This window comes from Zootoca vivipara, chromosome 10, assembly GCF_963506605.1.
Source record: "Zootoca vivipara chromosome 10, rZooViv1.1, whole genome shotgun sequence".
NCBI classification, from domain to species: domain Eukaryota; kingdom Metazoa; phylum Chordata; class Lepidosauria; order Squamata; family Lacertidae; genus Zootoca; species Zootoca vivipara.
In genome coordinates, this window is record NC_083285.1 from 17,748,999 (window position 1) to 17,760,944 (window position 11,946).

Sequence of the window (11,946 nt, forward strand, 5' to 3'; positions counted from 1 at the left end):
TTGAAGATGATTTGAACTCTATTAAACTCCACCCTGAATCAGAGAACAATATAGTCAAGTTTTGCTTTTACGTACCATTGACTTCAGTGGGAGATTTAAAAATGCAAGTACTGTAGCTCTTTTGCTTTGAAATTACTGAAACACAGGTGATCTTAACTTTGGATAAATTATGACCACAAATCTACCTGGAGCGTTTCCATGTAGTTATTTAACATATTGCCGTCAAAGTTATGACTACCCAAGGCTAGAAAATTAATGTTGGTCTAATTAACTAAGGAGAGGAGGCAGTTTTCTCTGTGATCTCTAAAGTATTCTGCAGCTGGGAACAGGTTAAAAAAATTAAGATTTCTGTTGAAGTCCATATTATAATATGCTATATTTGGCCTCAGGTGGTTGGGAGTCTTATGGTGATGACCACAGCCATTTCAGATAGATTAATTTCTAATCTCCGGAGTTAATTTTAGCTAATTTGTTTAAAAGTTTAATTAGTATTATATCTCCACATTAAATTGCATAATAATCTATTTTTTAAGAAACTCCATTTTTCAGCTGCCTCGTTTGAAATTTAGTTAATAAGTAGAAAACTCTTTTCAGAAATTAAAGGCACATTGTTGATATAGAAAAGTCGCTTGCACAGTGGCAATATAGTTCGTTCAACAGCAAATAAACAATGGAGACTTGAATTCTTTAAAACATGGAATTAGTCAATCTAAATAAAATATTTGTTACAAACACAAGTAAAATAATCCAAGTATGACCCTTCTTTGCCCTCCTTGATGTACAGAACCCATGCACGAGCAGGTCTACATAGAGGGATGATTTCAATAGGCCTCTGAAGACTTTAGGGCAGGCATCTCCAACCTTTGGCCCTCCAGGTGTTTTGGACTACAACTCCCATCATCCCTGACCACTGGTCCTGTTAGCTAGGGATCATGGGAGTTGTAGACCAAAACATCTGGAGGGCCGCAGGTTGGGGATGCCTGCTTTGAGGGAATGAGACCTTCTCCAAACCAAACTACAGGTTGGCATGCTGCCCCAGTGCAAGGTGCCCGATGATATGCCTGGCCAATGACCACCCATCCTATATACTTGTGGGGCATTTTTGCAATCAAACCAACAGCTTACGCTTTGCCAGATTGGCACAGGAAAGGGCTGAGACTCACAAAGCTTTCCTGAAAAGAATTGCTAGAGAACTCTTTGAAATTGCTTTCTTTGTCTGTCTTGGCAGAAAGCTGTAACACTACATACTTCCTTCATGTCTGAGCAGCCTCTTCTTTCTTCATCATGCTTCCAAGCTGACCATTCACACATCTCTTAGCTTTGCAGCTCAGATAGCCATTTGTAACTTAGCAGTTATAAGCCTGCCTTCATTTTGCTACTGTAATTGCTGCTTCAAGACCTAGACTATGTAAGTCAATATTGCTTTTATTTATTCACAAAACATGTGTGAAGCGATTGTTGTTTTTAAGGTGGAAAAAATGGATAATACCTGGGGAAATCCATTCTGCCTTAAAGAATCCTGCATTATTGTTTCTAGAACAGGGGTTCCCAACAAAATTTTCTCGAGGACCCCTCATCGAGCCGCTATTGTGACAAGGACCCCCATTAATTCCTAATCCTAAAATTAAAAAGTGAGAGCCAAATTAAGAGTCTTTTTATATTTTATATTTATACGTTTTTTACAGTTACAACAGAGTACTCCATCAGTATACAGTTAGTTTTAATTTTCAGTTCTTAATGAGATGAGTTAAATCTGTCCTTTGAGTCCATTATTTCTGAAATATTAGGTTCCAAACTTGAAACTTTCACTCTGAAATCCGACTGCATGTCGAGCCGATTCCTATATTTGTTTTTCATGAAACACATGGAAGAAAATGCTTGCTCACACCGATATGTGGTTGCAAATGGAAGGATCTTTTTCATTGCCCTATCTCCAAGTTTCTTGTAGTCCTTGTGTGGTCCAACGCTTTGTTTACAAACACTACTGTTTTGCAAAGAGGCAGTGCACGCCAGGGAGGAGGGAGGGGAATGGAGAAGACAGGGTACCTGCGCAGTAGTGCACAAATGAAGCCGACGTGCGCAAAGCATCTTGGGGAGGTGAGCGTTAGTAGAATGTGCGCGCTGCCTTTTTGCAAAACAGTAGTGTTTGTAAAGCGCCACCTAACGGCATACAGCAGAACTACTGCCTCTATCTAATTCTAGTTTTGCGCTAGACTCTGCTCATGCAGGAAGCGGCCAAAACAAAAAATCTGTTATCATACGAAATATATTTAATATATTTTTTATTCTAATAGCATCTTGCGGACCCCTCTGGCATAGCTCGCGGACCCCTGGGGGTCCCCGGACCACCTGTTGGGAACCACTGTTCTAGAAGGTTGCGTCAACCTTGTCTTAGCTTCTAAGCTTAAACTGCAAAGGATGGGTAGTCTGCTGTTCTCACTAATGTGAGCATGGAAAGATAATAACTAAACAATACATAATCTCTTGGTGTCTAAATCCATTCCTACAATATACCCTCTCTCATTTGTGGGCATTGAATGTGTGTGAGGCCTAATAATACAGCTTCAGATTGTTTTGTCCCAACTGCTAGCTCCGTGACTGCGGGTGGGGGCTGAAAGAAGTTTAACATACAAACCGAGAATACTTTTATGTGCTCTGATCTTCTTGAGTATTCTGTGCAAAGTGGCAGTGGTAGGATGCTGAGGCCTCTCTTGGTCCTAGGGTTCATGGCTTCCTTGCTACATTACAGAGCAAGCCATAGATTGAACCAAGCAGAGATCACTAATCTAAGTTTACTCTAATTCAGGGCATTTATACTTTCTTCCCAGCTCCTGAATCCTTCCCTAGGCAGTCTAACAGCAAAGGTACTTTCTTTTACTTCTCTTCATTCTCTCTCATTTTGTTTTTCTTGCTGAAACCAATACCAAACTGCTGCAATCTTTCCCCCTCCCTTTTCTAGGCAACCAACCCTCTCTTCCCAATGGGTATCTGGTTCCTTCACATTCTCAGGAGCCACCCTCTCTCCAGTGGAGGCCTGTATATTTGCCCTCCTCTGGCTGCCTCTCCTGCTCTATGTACATCTCCTGACTTTCCCCAAAGCCATGTGATAATGCCATTTTTAGAAAAGCAATAGCTGTAGCTACATCCAAGTGTTTTTTAAAGGTTATTTATTTTCATACAATTTAATTTCCTGTCCTTCAGTTCAGTTGGAACTCTCAAAGTGTTTCACAATTAAAAGATAAAGCAATATAAAAGCATCATCAATTACAATGCACAGGAAGTAAAAGCAGAAAATATACTGGGGGGCTGGAGTTGGAGAAGTCAGCAAATTAAAGTTTCAAAGCTGATTATAAAAAACTAAAAGGTTAGATGAACAAAGGAAAATTGCTGGAAATGGGCTCCAGGGAAGTGTCTCTGGGAAACGACTTGCACCACTAAGAATGTCCTCTCCCTCTTGTTATCTCCCACCACTACAGAAGATGCAAGTACCTGTATTAGGACCAGTGAAGATGATCTCAATATTTTGGAATGCTCATGTAGAGCCTACACTGTAGAAGTAAGAAGCCCTTTAGATATCCAGGTCCCAAGCTGAATAGGCCTTTAATGGCTGAAACCAACTGCTTCTAGCAGATCAGCAACCAATTAAGCTGAGGACATGATACAGAAATGCTTTATGAATTAGAATAGTTCTTGGAGCTTCAAACGCTTACAATCAGAAATGAACCAGGAACTGAAAGATGGCAATTAAGGAAACAACAGGTTTATGCAAACATATTATGGGTAAAAGAAGATAATATACATGGCTGGCCCTACCATTGGACAATGTGAGGTAGCCACCTCAGGTGGCAAAGGCTGGGTGGCAGGGATCAGTAGCAATGGGTTAGAGGATTTGAGGGCTGCCCTGAACTCCCTAAAGTAGCCTCCTGGCCCTGGTTGCAATGGAGAGCACTGTAAGATACAACTACCAGACTTCTGGACATTGACTAGAGGGTGCTATCGTGTGCTTTTCCTGAGGCAGCAAAAAAATCTTGGGATGACTGTCAATGCCAGATGTTTCGTAGCTGCTACAGGGCTGTTGGGATCCAACTGAACCTGCAGAGTCCCCTTTTCATAGACTTCATCCCAAGGCAACAATTATTTCAATAGACAGAAGACAATGAATAAAACATGGAAAATAGGAATAAGAAAAAGGTACTCTGCTGCTAACACTGATGCTGGGAACAAAGAGCATGAGCTCTTATCCATTTTGTCCTGTTTATGAATATCTGAAATTCAAAAGCATATCTAGGTGGCCGCTGTCCTGAAAAGATTGACTTGGACGGTTCCCAGCACCACAATGCTTATGTTCTTGTGCCTATATGAATGTAAGGGAAATGTATTCCCTTTCATATTGCTTACAAACACCTCGGCCATAAATCTCTTTAGTCTCTCACTAGCTCATATTCCCATAAACATTTCATGCAGTTTTCACCTGCTTTGTAAATCACTCTTTATATTAGCAAGGAGGGTTTGTGGTGTGCAGGGAGCATTAACAGCAGGAAGACAGTGCAAGAATAGATGACTAAATGGTAGATTCCCTGTATATTTGAGGGGGGGGATGTCCGGGGGTTGGAATGATGCCAAACTATTCCTTCTCCCCCCACCCCCCTGCCCCGCAAACACACAATAGGGTTCAAAAATGGTCTATATGCTGCCATGAAATTTTGGCAGCAGTCATATGCACGCAGAACCCTTCAGCTGGGTAGGGCTAGCCTGAAAGAGAATGGTGGAAGAGAATTGGGATCGTCCAGACTGGATGGTTTTGATCACAAGGAGTGACCCTTTACATTTTAAACGTTTGGGAGGAGTAACTGATATTGGAGGATGAATTTCCTGAGGACAATGCCCCCTTCACCTGCAAACATTTTCATGGATTCTTATCTATTCACCCCATTGATACCCATGGGAAAGTTGTGGGGGGCTGCTATACATTTAACAAGAATAGTGGGGAATTTAGGATAAGCAGTTTCACATAACTTAGCTTAACTAATGCACAAATGGGTTAATGCCAGTCTTAGTTTGGTCACTCCCCCCCCCTTCAGAAAAAAAGTCAAGCCTATTGTTCCTTCAGTCTACATGGGAACTCTGCTGTGGAAAGGCATGTGGGCTGGTTGATCCAAGCTCAGACCACATGGCCTTTTACAAGACATTCTTGTGTTTCTGTAGCAATAATTTGGCAACCTTCACCACCGTAATGAGCCCAAGTCTTACAGCCTGTGTTATCTGAATGCTGTATGGAAGAGCACATGAATTTGACTTGTGGAGAGTTGGTAAGTAAACAAATTTTCAGTTTCCAAATGTGTGGTCTTTTCCTATGCAGGGGAAGTGGGAAACTTTGGAAGGAACTCACAAGGGCATATTTTAAAGGTCTAACAGCCTATATTGGCACACTTTACTTTGCAACATATTTTGTGATTTTAAATCTCAGCTGGGGTTCTCCCACCAAAGTGTACTTGCCCCACATCTGGATCTTGGCATCCAAGGAATTCTTTTTTATACCTATATTTTTCATTGCCAATGAAAAGGGGAGATCTCATCTCCTTCTGTGTATTCACTAAGAATCCAACCATTCACAAGGCCTCTTGTGTCTTGGATGCACATCCTCTCCTCAGTCTTGTGCATGACATTTTCAGTCTGCGATCTGCTGCATTGTGTGACTCATTGAATCACCACCAGTGCTGGTGATAAGGTCTTAATGACAAAAACAATTTCTCCAAATACAATCACTCTGAATTAACAATATCTGATATCTCAATTAAGATTTTATTTTGTTAAGTAAAAGAAAAAATCTAAAATAAAACACACACACACACACACACACACACACACACACACAAACTTATGCTTTCTTTATTTTAGAAATGAGACATAGGTTTTGAGAGAGCTGGCATAGATTTTAATGACTGTAGGAACTTAGCTTGCTATGCCCCTCATTTTGCTCCTTAACCCCTTTAGCCTTTTGTCTAGTGTCACAGTTTGCAAAGTATAAGACAGCCGTCCCAAAGGAAGCATCAGCAGTGGAAAGACACTATTGCCTTCCTAACCTCTTGTACTCTCTATCTCATCTACATCCTGAAGTTAGCTGAGAGTCTAAATGATCATGGAGAGAAAGTGCAAGAGAGAGAGAGAGGCTGTTGAAAATTTCATTTAGGGACGCCATGGTAATCCACCAGATTAGTTTTCCACAGTGGCGAACGGTGCTGCTTGGCTGCCCGGGGCGGAACCCCCTGGGGGCAGGGTGTTGCTCCGCAGCGTGCATGCATCGTGACATCACGACGCATGATGCGTGTGCCAGGATGGACGGCGCATGTCCGCACATGCGCGGACTGTCCGGGTTGGCGCTACTGCTCTGCTTGGCCGGCGTGCTCTGAAGCGGAGCGCACTACGGAGCGGTTTGCTGGTGCCGCCGGCGCCCGGCAGCTCACACCATAGCATGCTCTGCTTCTTCCTGCTCGGGCGGAGGAGGTGAGGGACGGGCCAGGGGTGCTGCCCCCGCGCCCTGCCCCCGCCAGAATGGAGCTGGTGTGGAGCTAGGGGCGGCCCGCCCCCTACGCCCCTCCCTTGCTACGCACCTGGTTTTCCAATGCAGATATTACAGTTCCACTGCATGTACAAGTACCCTTGACCATCTTGTTTCTAGTTCCATCCAATTTAGTTTTTGTTGTTGGGGGTGTATTGGTACATGCTTGCGCAAAGTATTGTGCTTGTTGACTGTGTGTGTGTGTGTGTGTGTGGTTGGAAGCCCAGAGAATCTTTTGCAAAGGTTACAGTGCTGAATGACCCAATTCCCTCCCCCCCACCCCCCGCTTGCAATGCAACATAGCACTGTAGAGGTGAAATTGACAAGGAAAAAAGCTTGCCAGTTTCAATGCACATATGCAGGGTAAACTTGCTGGTTCTCTTGTGAGTTGGTGTTCTGAGACAGTTTGATTCTTAAGTATCTATATGTAATGCTAATACTTCCTTACTGAAATGTGTTTATGGGAACTACAGAGCAGGAGCTCCTTTTTAGTTTGATGCCAAAGAGCTCCCTCTGTGCACCACAAGGAGAATAGCTCTTTAATAATTACAAAAAAACTATTCATTCACTGTTCAGCTCGACATAGATTTTAATAAACACAAACCACTACATACCCCAAGTCTCCAGACTAACCCTGGACCAATTCACATCCCAAGGTTTCTTAAATGGTACAGTAATTGCAAATATCATATGATGGATTAAGTAAACATGGCTTTCATAGTTCAGCTGGGGCGGGCTGTAGGTTTTTTACTCCAACCTATAGATTGACTCTTGAGAGTCCCATGGATTGCAAGAAGATCAAACCTATCCATTCTGAAGGAAATCAACCCTGAGTGCTCACTGGAAGGACAGATCCTGAAGCTGAGGCTCCAATACTTTGGCCACCTCATGAGAAGAGAAGACTCCCTGGAAAAGACCCTGATGTTGGGAAAGATTGAGGGCACTAGGAGAAGGGGACGACAGAGGACGAGATGGTTGGACAGTGTTCTCGAAGCTACGAACATGAGTCTGACCAAACTGCGGGAGGCAGTGTAAGACAGGAGTACCTTGCATGCTCTGGTCCATGGGGTCACGAAGAGTCGGACACGACTAAATGACTAAACAACAACAATTGACTACAAGCTGGCTACCAAGTAAAAAAATCTCATTTGAGAACCACTTCTTTGACTTGCTGTGGGAATTAGCTTGGGGATTATACAGTATTTCACTTTTCATCACACCACTTCAAATGATAGTTGCTATACAGGGACTTCCCACCCTGTAGGTCAATATTTTAAAGAGATGCTAGTTACACCCATTGGCTTCTGTGTATCTGGTTGAATTTGGCTTTTTGTTTTCTCCAGCTACCAAACACAGGTGTTGAGTTTACTTGAGCAACATGACTTAGGACCATCCTTTTCTATAAGCTTTAGTTCTTTATAGAGCCAAGGTTCCAATTCTAACTTTGATTCTCACTCTTCCTTTCATTTTAAAATGTTCAGTCATTTTTCTTCAGTTTCACAGCTTGATATTTCCCACTTCTTCTTTAATTCATTAATTTAATAAAGTAGAAAGGAAATATCCTATGATCAAAAGCCCTTATTTCATGTTGGGGATTATCCTCCTCTGTCCCCATACGAAATCCTTGAGTTTGACAAAGCCTGCTTTTAATTTATAGCACAATCCTAACTATGTCTACTTGAAAGTAAATCCTATTAAGTTTAATGAGACTTGCTCCCAGATAAGTGGGGCTAGGATTGCAGTTTAATGCTTAATGCTGTTTAGAAATTTGAATGGGGAGGTATATGAAATCACTCTATGATTTTAAAAATATGGTCTGCCAACAATCACAATGAAACAGTCCCATATGCATCTGCTCAGGGTACAAAGCCATGGAAAGCAGAGGAAGCCATCTTAGCCCATTAGAAATAATTCAAGAACCACAGTTGGGCAATTAACACCTTTTTCAGGACCAACCAAAATGTCACGACACTTTGGTAATGAGATTATCTCTTCTACTTCAGTGTTGCTGTCTTAGCCCATTGCTTCATTCCTCCAGTAATATGAGCTAACAATGGAGCTTCATTCAACATTAAGTGAGCCAAGATATATCAGGTTTTCCCCCCAACATTTGGGGGAGGGGCTGTTGGAGGATCCCTCCCCCCTTCTCCCTCTTCAAAAAGAATATTAAGAAATATATCTTTCCATTTTACCACCCACAAAGATGCCTGGAGAATATTGGATCACTCAAAGCATGGATCACTTAGTTGTACCTTGATCAACTCTTTGCTAGAGGATGGACATTCTAAGCATCAGAGTCACTCACAATGCTAAATTACTTTAAGGGGAACATTAAAGACTGAATATGTGTCCATCAAGGAGTAGTACTTTCAGTTCTATAGCTTGGTGTGAGCACCAGGAAAATTTTATGTGTTCTATGAAACACAAAATTCATACGTACGTTGATTCGAGTGGGACTTCCTTCAGATAAAGTTGCAATACAACTGTGAACAAGCTAATCAGAAGTATGTCCATATAACTTTTTATTTCACAATGGTCCCTAAAGCCTATGTCAATTATCTTTGAAATGATTCCTCCACAACATGAACAATCACTCCAACAATAACCTGATAATGGCAGCTTACTGCAAAAACTAATCCATCCAATACAACATTATTATTTCTTTGAACCGTTGCTTGTCAATTTTGCAGTACCTGGTGTGCCAAGATTTAAAAACAATCATGATCAATTTTGTATTTCTTCTTCGGTGTGTCAATAAGTCTGGGATCATTTTCACATTTTGTCTAGGATGAATGCAAATTTGAACTTTCAGTGGAAAGCTATTATATTTGACACAGGAAAAAGTCTCCATGCCTTACGCTACAGAGAATTAATCCAGGGTTTTAAAAACAAAAACAAAATAAATATATATGTACAAAAAAGTATACTATTAAACAAGAAAAAAAGAATAAAGACAGGGTATGAAAGGACAAATTCTTTGAAATTCGTCTTCAGACAAACTGAGAATATAAATGGCAAACTCAGTAGGAAGCCAATTCTAATTGTATAACCACAACAGTTTCCTTTAAATTCACATCAGAAATATGTTGTTTCTTTTTTGACAGTTGTTATGAGGCCCAACATGTATTTTAAAAGACATTATTAAACACAGAAATGAAGCTTTCACTGAATATGAATGATAAGGGATTGGATTCAATGTAGTATTGAACATTACTTTGAAAACATGTTTTAATTTTTTGAAGGTTCTGAGAGCCCAACATGGCTATCCACCCATTTCTGAAGAGATTTGTGCATGCATATTTGTGTGTGTATGTGGTATTAGAGATCTTTATAAAGACCATGTTAATAAGTCTATAGATATAGTGTGATAAGAGCAAGGGACATGAATCCATTCAAGGCAGAAAAAGTAGGGTTCCTCCCCTCAAGATTGTATTTCCTTCTGCATAAAATTTGTGTTCCCCTTGGCATGCTTATATCTCCTCCTTTTTTCTCAGTACCCATCATAAGAATATAGGAAGCTGCCTTACTGAGTCAAGCCATTGCTTCACCAAGCTCAGTGTTCATCCTGACAGGCAATGACTTCAGGGTTTCAGGCAATGAATATTCCCTGTCCTGCCTGGAGGTGCCGGAGAATGAATCTGGGATCTTCTGCATGAAAAGCAGATGTTCTACCACACCTCACTTGAGTCCTCTGTTAACATGTTCAACAGTTGCGATCTTGAATTTCAGAGACTTGGGTTCAAACCAGCCAAAGGCTCACTGAAATTTGGCTCAAGTGTATCCTCTGTGCTCACCTCTCACCTCTGTGCCTTGCAAAGGTCATGAGGCACATCACTGTTTAACTTCAGGACATAGCCTGCTATTAATCTAAATAGAGCGCCTGGACTAAAATTGTCTATCAAAAAATTCACTTGTGGTTTATCACCACAACAGCTACTCACTTTGGGTTTTACTAAAGCAAACAGTCTAATTTGTCAGATATCGAGTGTCAGAACAACTTGGCCGCAATAAGGAAATTTTGCCCATAGTATGACTATTTTCCACCTTCCCATTTCGACACTCTGGCCCCCTATCTGCATAACCTAGCAATTCTAAAATATAGACATCCTTTCACTCTCGCATTAAAGGTATTGCCCTCAGATGTTCTTGAGGGACAATTCCAACAGATTCCACATGAAAAACGCATATGTCCCTGTGGAGATGGCAGTACTGAATCGGTGGCGCATGCCCTTCTGCCTTGCACTCTTTATAATGTCTTGAGGAATGAGATTATCGCCCCTCTTTTCTTGTCTATTCCAGGTCACCCAGCCACTGCCACAGTGTCCTTTCTCTTGGCAGATCAAGATGAGCAGGTGACAGCAAAGGTTGCAAGGTTTTTAGCTGGGGCAATCAGAATAAGATCCACTCTTTGACTATTGATTCAAAACCCTAAAATGTATTTTATATACAGTGGTGCCTCGCTTAACAAATGCCCTGCTTAACGAAATTTCCGCTTAACGAAAGGATTTTTCGAGTGAAGGTTGCCTCACTAGATGAATTCGTTTTATGAAAAATTCGTCCACCGAATCGCGGTTTCCCATAGGAATGCATTGAAATTCAATTAATGCGTTCCTATGGGCAAAAAAAAAAACCAAAAAAATCCAATGCATTCTTATGGGATTCGCTAGACGAATTTTTCGTTATAAGAAAAGACCCGTGGAACGAATTAAATTCGTCTAGCGAGGCACCACTGTAATTGACTTTTTATTTCTATTCTTTGTATACTGTATTGTTTTATTGCTATGGCAGATGGCTGACGCAAATAAAGATTCATTCAATCAATCTAAATAGAACTTTACAGGGTAATGGGGCCAGGGTGGTATGATATGGAAGAAGGTGCATTGATTGGGCACACCTCTGCCATACATAGAGCAGGGGTCAGCAAACTTTTTCAGCAGGGCACCGGTCCACTGTCCCTTAGACCTTGGGGGGGGGGGCGGGCTATATTTTGAAAAAAAATGAACGAATTCCTATGCCCCACAAATAACCCAGAGATGCATTTTAAATAAAAGGACACATTCTACTCATGTAAAAACATGCTGATTCCCGGACCGTCTGCGAGCCAGATTTAGAAGGTGATTGGTCCGGATCTGGCCCCTGGGCCTTAGTTTGCCTACCCATGGTCTAAACATTGTCGGAAAAGGAATACAAATACATATATGGCTGGTCTATGACCCCCTCGGTTGCATTACGGTGGCTGCATGCACACAACATTTTATTATTAAATCAATGGTGACTGGTTGCTTGTTTTTTCAGCACAGTCCATATATTTTTGTCCCAGTAAAGCTCTTTTTGAGAAACTGGTTTCATTGCAAGAAAACCAAAACCTCGTTGCAGATTGATTCTGC